Genomic DNA, 8,406 nt, shown 5'->3' with positions numbered 1-8,406 from the left:
TAGCATTTAAGAGTTAGATTTATTATGTATGTATGTGTGTGTGTGTGTGTGTGTGTGTGTGTTGTATTTGTGCTGATAAATAAATAAATGGAGACTAGTATAGATCTATTTCAAGCTATTTAGCTCTCATCAGCTAGCCATACCCTTACTGGGATTTGAACCTGGGCTGTATTACATATTAGGCAGATTTATTAGCCACTAAGCCACAGGCTCTCTCTATGTACGTACACACACACACACACACACACACACACACACACACACACACCATTTTCTCTTTCTCTTTTGTTCTCTAAGGACAGTCGCTTACAAGCATATTCAATAGGGTTCAACATCATATTGATTTGCTTTCTGTTATAATGTACAAATAAATCATTACCTTCAGATATAATGTTTCTATTGTAAAAATACTACTTTTGCAAAATCAATGCAAACATTCAGCTGATGCTCATTATAGCCATAAATAGCCATAAAATGTACAAACTTCAATTAAACCTACATTTTAGTTTCACTTCTTGCTTTTTAGTCCAGTAAGCATACTGTCTTTAATGTATATTACACTGACTTCAAAAAGATTTTAAATGCTTATTTTAATTTTTTAAAATATTTAATTTTTTTCAAGTAGTCTGATTGATTATGTTTGTTGCTTAATGATTTGACATAATTGTAAGTCTTAATCCTGTTTTCTAAAATAACTCATGCGTTTAAATACCTTTTGTGCAGGGGTGAAATCAACTTATTTTTGTTACCGGTTTGCAAATGTGAATGCACGCACCATTTCTGCACATGTGCAGGACCTTTTGTGCATGCACAAAGTGTCAAAAACAGGATGTGATGATGTCCGGGCAAGTGGGCAGAGTCTCCTGCCACCAATGCTACCGGTTTGCCCAAACTGGATAGAAGCAGCTGAATTTCACCACTGCTTTTGTGATGTAATATGCTGTAAGAATAACCTTGAGGAAGAGGAGGAAGAGTTGCAGCCAAGCCAATGGTCAGATAAAGAAAACTGAACTCAAAGCAGGAATGAAATTTGAGAAAGTGTTTCAGACTTGATCCTCCATGTCCTCTTTAGAATAAAGGCAGGAAGAGGAGATGCCAATTCAGAGTTACAGAATTCTGTTTCTCTAATCCTGTAATGGAAGTAGTTTTACTACAGTGGTGGGTTGCAGGCAGTATGCCCTGGTACGGGCATACCGGAGCTTGCCCGGAGCACTGGATACTGTTCCGGTACGGTGCTCGGGAGGGAGGGCCCACCCTCCCGCTCGAGCATCGTACTGGTCTTTAAAGTCTTCAGCAGTTCCGTGGATGGCACGTACAGTGCCTGCACAATGCTCCGCTGAGCAGCTGGAGTATCGCGGAGGCGCTAAGATGCATGTGCGCACTGTGTGTGCACGTGCGCTGCACTCATTTATGTGGAGGCCGCCGATCCAGAACCCACCACTGTTTTGCTGTTAATGACTTTGGTGTTTGTGCCGCTCTATCTTTAGTTATAGAACTTACGATCAATTTCTTACAGGGCCTTCTCTAATGTGACCTTGTGTAAGTTTGATAGATTAAATAATGATAAGATAGGGTTTTTTGGATCTTTTTAAATCTTCAAAACAAGAGCATCCTTTGGCAAGCCTATTCTTCTTTGGAAATAGCATCAACTATATTATTATGGTTGAGACAGAGTTGTGTAGGCAATCGAAAGTCAACATTCAGCTCTGCTGGAATATGACTATTATGTGATACTATTATGTTTGTTACTATAGAAACTCTGTGAAATGTCAACTATTTTTAGCTGTGTAGCTGGGGAAGGCAGCATATTGCACTTATAAGGGACTGGAAATAAAACAGAATATAATATACAAATAACTTATTAATGTTTGCAGATTGGATGGCTTGGGTGTTTGAAACACAGTGAAGGATCATATGAATTGTAGCTTTCTTATATGTTCCAACTAGCTTAATACACTGGAGACAGCCTTGATTTTTTAGTTAGCTGCCATTTAGGGAAATGTTGGGGATCTTTTTTAAACATGGACACTCAATGATGTTGTGTACTGGCTCCCCTTCCCAAGCATCCCCCTATATGCTTATTTTATACTAATTGGCTAAAAAATCTGGATCATCACTAGATGATAACAGGGGACTATTGAATCTCCCAATTTTGATTTGTTCAACCCAGATCTGATATCCCTAGTCTATGGAAGAAAGGTTGCTGATTATTTCTGAATATGTTTGAAATACAGTTCATCTACAGTCTATTAAAGACAATAATTGTTAAACATTCAGTGAAATGAATTCTGCATTACAGTTTCTATTGACAAGTAATACTACTGCAGCTGGACAAAAATATGAAACTTGAGTGAAATGATTAATCTGTGGTATTTATTTTTTTGGAATGTACCCTGTCTAGAGTTTCATTTCATTTGCATTCATTTAGGTTTCTTTCTGTTTAATCTGAAATGGTTCAAAAAAACATTATTGCATGTTTGATTCAGGCAATTCTATCTCACTGTTTTAATATACTCAGTTTAAGATACCTTGTGAACACCTTCCTTGTTTTGATTGTTAATTCCATTGAACTTTAAATAATATATTTGCATTTTTCTTTTAGTTTTTGAAAGAGTTAGAAGACCTTGCTGTTGCTCCTTGGCTGTTGTATCAATCTAAGATTTTTGTGGGAAAAATGTTCATATGTAAAAATAATTAGTGCAAATCACTTAGCATTTCCATTACTTTCCCCTTTTAGTGGAACTAATTTGCAGAATTACACATGACAAACACCTTAGCTTCACATGCATACAGAGTAGGGAAATGTCCAAGTAGTTGTTTTCCTGAACTGAAGGGAAATGAACTATATCACAGGGTAATAACTACAGTGGGAGAACATAGAAGCAATAATATCTTTCTTTTCTTTGTCTAACATGTAAAAGAAAGTGCATGGCTGTTTTGTTGCGCTCCAGATTTTCACAACCATGTTTGAGATTCTTAGGCACTGCTGTGAGTAAGAAAAGGAGGTGGTTTGTTTTGGAATGCAACTTCACCTTGCATTCATTTTTTTTTTCTGATGGACAACCCACCATCGGAAGGGCTGCATGTGGCTGGTATCCTTCATTCTTCTCAGCACTACAAAATGGCAACATTTTCATGGCGTACTTTTGTGCCATGGACTGCTGTTATTAAAGTTGGATTAAGTGCAATTTTGTTCCAGAGCAGTTTGCCTCTTTAAACCCTCCAAAAAAAAAAGAGTCCCTCCAAATTTAGACATACCCATTTTGGTAATAGATGTGTTGACTGAGTGGCCTCCTATAGCCCTCCAAAATATAGGAGAGCTGAATTATATCCATTCAGATACTGACTTTTTATTGATGTTACACCCTGCTTAGGATAGAAGAGCTTTGTACCCAGGGGTTCTACTTTACCATCCTTAGGGCATCAAAATGTTCCAGACATAAATTGGAACTGAGGTTGCAATTGGAAGCAAGTTTTGAGGTAGGCACAGAAGTGCCACCAAACCTATTCAAAGTGAATATTAAAAAGTAAAGGTAAAGGTTCCCTCAAACATATATGCTAGTCATTCCCAATTCTAGGGGGCAGTGTCATCTCTATTTCAAAGCCGAAGAGCCAGCAGTGTCCGAAGATGTCTCTGTGGTCATGTGCCCAGCATGACTAAACATCAAAGGCACACAGAATACTGTTACCTTCCCACTGTTACCTTCCCTTCCCTTTTTTTCTACTTGCATTTTTACATGCTTTCAAACTGCCAAGGTGAATATAAGTGTGTTTAAAGTGATTTTTACTGATCATGTCTTATCATTGCTGGAGAATGCTTATGAACTCCATATCTGCTTCTCACTTATTTGAAAATTTATACCATTGCCGACTGTATCATGTGGATGCAAGTGTAATGCACTCATATTTTAGGATATCAATCATTTATGCTTATGAAAGAATCTAATGTACATTTTTCCAAGCAACATTTCAAGTAGTTGATCTCAGGTAAAGATGTCACCTGGTGAAGGAAGGAAGGAAGGAAGGAAGGAAGGAAGGAAGGAAGGAAGGAAGGAAGGAAGGAAGGAAGGAAGGAAGGAAGGAAGGTATGTGTTAAGGATTTGGTTTTCTCAGCTAGGCTTGATTTTTCAAAAACAGCTTCCAGATAGCATTAAAATCAAATATCACTAGTTAAGAAAAATCTGTTATGCATTTTGTTGACTTCATTTGTTGAAATGAAGATGCAAAATTCATGGAAAATCAAAACAATAACAACCCCCAAATAATATATCCATAGCACTTTCCATCTTGCTTATGGAAATGAGAATACAATACAAAGATAAACATGTATATATCAAACTGAATCTGAAGATCAAATGATGGGCTTTTGCTTGGAAAAAAAAGATCATTCAATACTTCTCAAAGTTATCTCCCTAAGGATCAATAGACATGAAAAGTTAGATTTTCTTTGATTTAATTACCAGGATTGACAGGAATTGCTACCTAATTGAAGCAGGGCAATAAGTAAGATTGAGTTAGCATGGAGATGCAATCTGTCGGACTGGCCTTGCCACCTGCTTTGGGACTGGAGAGGCAGATGGGGTGTGGTGAGACAAGCAATTTTGTTGGCTCCCCTCTTCATCTCTCTTTTGTCATTGCTGCCTTTCCGTATATACATTTTACTTTGCATTCATGGCATTGCTGAAATCAGAGAGATATAATCTGAATGCTACCATCTGCAATGACTAGGGAGTGCCGGAAGAATGGCAGCAGAACTCTCTGAAGAAGTACAAAGTGATTGGGAATACTGCAAATCTTTTTCCCATCAGGATCAGCAGAGCTCTAGTTGTTGACTTCTTTTCTGGAGGTGAAAGAAGCATCGCAAACATATTTACTGTCATTTGGATGTGTTTTCAAGAGGTGAGAGATGAAGCTTGCAAGCTTATCAGCTTTTATTTGAGAGGTCATATTGAATTCAGGGGGCTGACTTACTGTAGGACTGTATATGCACACAGGTACACAAGCTGTCCTTCTGGGCATAAGGCCAGAATTTAAGATGGACGATCTTTCTGGTGCTGAATATATCTTCAGTATGATGCCTTATATCATTAAAAGTTAGGGTGATATTCCTGAAAGGATGACTTTACACAGGACAAATAGTGTAGAAAATGTTATTAATATTTGAAAGATGTGTAAGTTTCCTATTTGCCCTGGGCAGCTGCTTTTTTTTAAAAGAATAAAGAAAGAAAAAGGAACGATATCATCACCACCAAGAGGGGTAACAGAGGAGTTATATACATATTTTACATGAGAGAAAAAATATTAATAACCACTCTTTTGTTATTTGGATTCTAATAAATAGTGGAACACAATTATGATTATATAGTCCATAAAGCAGTTCTGTGTGCTGCACACATGCTGCTAATGGACATATCTGCCTTTTCCCTCTTATAATGGTTTGACTCATGAGTGAATTGAACAATTCTTCCAGTATATATCTGCCTTCAAGGGCCTGAGAACCTTGCTATGTTTACTGCTGGGGGGAGGGGGTAGGCGCTATGGGAGCATTCCATTCTCGTGGTTTTTAGAAGGGTAGAAGTAGATGGGACCTCCACCCATATTCACATTCGTCTTTTTATCCCCCTTATTGTCAATTTTAATACTTCAACTATCAATGTCCAGTGTTTGAAAACTCTTAACCTTTTAATTATTTCTGGTGCTGTAAGCCACCAGACAAAGGGATGCAGTGGCTCACTGGCTAAGACACTGAGCTTGTTGATCAGAAAGTTTGGCAGTTTGGGGTTCAAATCCCTAGCACTGCATAATGGAGTGAGCTCCCGTTACTTGTCCCAGCTTCTGCCAACCTATCAATTCAAAAGCACATAAAAAATGCAAGTAGAAAAATAGGAGCCACCTTTGGTGGGAAGGTAAATGCGTTCCGTGCACCTTTGTCATTGAGTCATGCTGGCCACATGACCATGAAGACATCTTCGGACAGCACTATCTCTTTGGCTTTGAAACGGAGATGATCAATGTCCCCTGGGGTCAGGAACGACTAGCACATATGTGCGAGGGGAACCTTTCCCTTTCCCTTTAAGCCATCAGAGTTGCTTAATAGGGAGATGGGGAGCATATAAATTTAATAAATAACTAGTCCTTAAAAGAGTGGGATGTTCTCTTCAAAGAAAGACACAAGTTCCACACATACTGTGAAAAGTGGTGAGTTATATAATTGCTGACTTTTGCACACTATTATTATCATTTGCAGGCAAGCACTTTGTTTAATGCATCTTTATTGTTCTAGAAGGCTACTCGAGTGAGAGCATCCTAGTAGCAAGATGTAAAATGTTCCTGGGTGGTAATGTATAAGTCATTAATACCTGATGTACTTAAAGTGCCTGATGTCATCTACAATAATGGGATTAATAGCAATTGCTTTCATGCAAGTATTCATGGCAGAGGAATACTCTGAAGGCCTGAAAAGACTCTCCTTTGAGTTGCCGATTATTGGGCATGAGAGATCACATTCAGCTTCATTAGTAAATTTCATTACTTGTAGAGTGACATTGCCTGGTCATAGAGGGAACCAAGAATTGATTTCATACTCCAGTGCATGGCATTGGGACCCATCTAACTCTACATCTCAATTTTCTTTGCTGTATTCAAGCAGAATGGGATGGAGATGACCATTTACAAGGTCAATTGGTGCAAATGCTAAGAAGTGAGTCCAATTCCAAATTGTTCCAAGAAGTAACTAAAATTTAACCCCCTTCTCCCCATTCAGGTATATGGAACAGTAAAAGCAACTGCACTCAGGAAGTACAATAGCAGCATGTCAATTCAGAGAAGAAAGACATGTATCCTTATAACCTGTCTTATGTAAGCATCCCAGAAGGCACAGGAAAATGAGATAGCAGCAATTTCCCTATTGGCATATTCCACAATACTCTTTGAAACAGGCTTGTCCTACCTATATTGTACTGCACAGATCTACTGAAGCTTTAGCTTCATATTGTTATTAGAAAACTGATAAGATGGCTAGATAGATTAAAAAAATAAAGAAAAAAGTATTTGGATGACTCAAAAAGAAATCTGTGAGGGGGAGGAGCCGAAGTCGTGACAAGACGACATGCGATCTCAATGCTCTGAGATCGCAGTCGATACTTTTGCCACTGGGTGGTCCAAACGGACCTAAACTGTCCCGTAGAGATGGTGAACAGGAAGAATAGGTCTTGCTGATCTCAGGGACATCGCAAAGTCCCTGATTGATCCAAGAGAAGTTCTTCAAGCCGGTGACAAAAAATCCAGCCATTTGGCTGATGAAGTCAGGGTGGCTCCAAAACAGAAGGATATGGAAAGAGAAAGTGTTTCCAGCTGGTGAGGAATTTTTACTGTTTTAAAAGTGACTGCTTATAAAAAACTTAAAATTAATTTAAATTGGAGAACAGAAGAAATAAGCGGTGGAATTAAATTTGGAATGGTGTTGGACAGTGGGTTATCTTACTTTTTAAATGCTATCTTCATGGATGGAATTTATGCAAGCCTTTTAAAATGAATGGATTAAGTTTCCTTCTTCTATTTTTTTCTTTTACTATTCTCTGTAATCTATGGACTAAAATTCTCCTTTTTCATTACTGTGGGGTTTTTCAAACTCATTTAAGAATCAGAGTTTTTTTAACTTGAAATACAAAAAAGATACAAAAAGAAACAAAGAAATTGTAACATTGCAATACTGCTACTGGGAGGCTGAAGGTTTGTGTATTGGAAATGAAACACTTTTATTTTTTTCTACACTGATTATCCTGGCTTGGCATTTCAAGGTCTCACAGCTTGTTTATAGAGAGTGATAAGAAGAAAAGCACACAGATGTTCCTTTGAAGTATATTTTTAACCAGAGAAAGGTGAAATGTTATTGTGAATCTATGCTTAATCCTGTTAAAACCTTCTAAGCTAGAGCAGCAGTGTTTGTTAGCTGCAGATAATGGCACAATTTCAACAGCAGAAAGAAGTTTTAAGTCTGCAAAAGATATTCTCAGAAATACAGAAATTATCAGATACACGTGAGAGGATAGAGAAGAAGCTGGAAGACTTAGTGCACCTAACAGCAAAATATGATGAAGAAGTTGAATATGCTAATCAAATGGAAAAAGTGGCGGTTAAAATCCTAAAAATCGAAGAAGAAAATGAACATAAAGAAATTAAAATTGCTAATATTTATGGTGATTGGTTTGTCTCTGAAAAGGGAAAGTGTGGAATACTGAAAGAGGAATTAAATGGAGGGGAAATCTACCCCAGATCGCAAGATACAGAAGAAGAGAAAACAAAGGAATGTATGGATTTAAAGAGAGAAATTTTATTAGCAATATCATTGATAACACTACCAACAATCAAAGATAAGCTGATTAAGGAAACAGAAGAATGGCATTG

The sequence above is a fragment of the Natrix helvetica genome, assembly GCF_964273705.1.
Source record: "Natrix helvetica genome assembly, chromosome: 3".
NCBI lineage: Eukaryota > Metazoa > Chordata > Lepidosauria > Squamata > Natricidae > Natrix > Natrix helvetica.
Note: the sequence above shows the minus strand (reverse complement) of the source record.